Raw genomic sequence first — 770 nt, 5'->3', positions numbered from 1 at the left:
AAAAAAATGAATGTATCACTGATTTTTTATTATTATAATTTTATACTTTTAATATAATAATTTTTTAATAATTTTATATGAGCCCCCTCTCACTTTATTTCTATTAGGAAATAGGGAAAAGATTAATTTTAGAGTTGATTAAGTTAATTTTAGAGGGAAATAGAGCTTGGAAAAAAAAAAAAAAACACCCAGAAGGATTCAAAATAACAAAACAAAGTGGAAAATACCCAAAATAAGAGTTTGCAATTTATCTCCCACAGGATTTAACAGCAAATTGCCAGCCCCAAATTTTTTGAGAAATTTTTCAGACTCTTCAAAAGAGAAAGTTTTAAAAACCCCAACAGTTCAAATGCTAAAGAAACCCATAAAATCAGGAGGGAAAAATAATCTACTTCCTTACAAAGAGAAAAAAAGTTATGAAAAGTTATGAAAATGATGAAAAGAAGTTTTGAAATCTGGAGCATCCAGGTGCTCCAGGAGATGACAGAAAGTGCCAAGTGCTGCCTGTACAGATCAGACTCCACCTGAGCCTTCCCATGGACCATCCATCCATCCCAACTGCAGCAACTACACAAAAAAACAGATTTTCTTGGTCCCTTTATTAATATTATATTAATTAATTAAATTATATTCATTAAGAAAATATTAATATGATAGTTAATTACTATTAACACCATTTTACTTGGAAACTGCGAGCGGAAGCGCGTCCACACCCAAACACAGATATTTTAAACCATTCCATCCACTGATTTTTGGGGTAAAAACATCAT

The 770-nt window shown here is 31.0% G+C and overlaps 1 protein-coding gene across 1 annotated transcript in view; it reads right to left on the bottom strand.

Moving 5' to 3' along the window:
- UBTD2 (ubiquitin domain containing 2) overlaps positions 1-770 on the bottom strand; it is a 35,753-nt gene that overhangs the window by 13,833 nt on the left and 21,150 nt on the right. The window lies entirely within an intron of this gene.

This window comes from Parus major, chromosome 13 (genome assembly GCF_001522545.3).
Source record: "Parus major isolate Abel chromosome 13, Parus_major1.1, whole genome shotgun sequence".
Taxonomy (NCBI): Eukaryota; Metazoa; Chordata; class Aves; order Passeriformes; family Paridae; genus Parus; species Parus major.
This window is presented reverse-complemented; position numbering and strand designations above follow the sequence as displayed.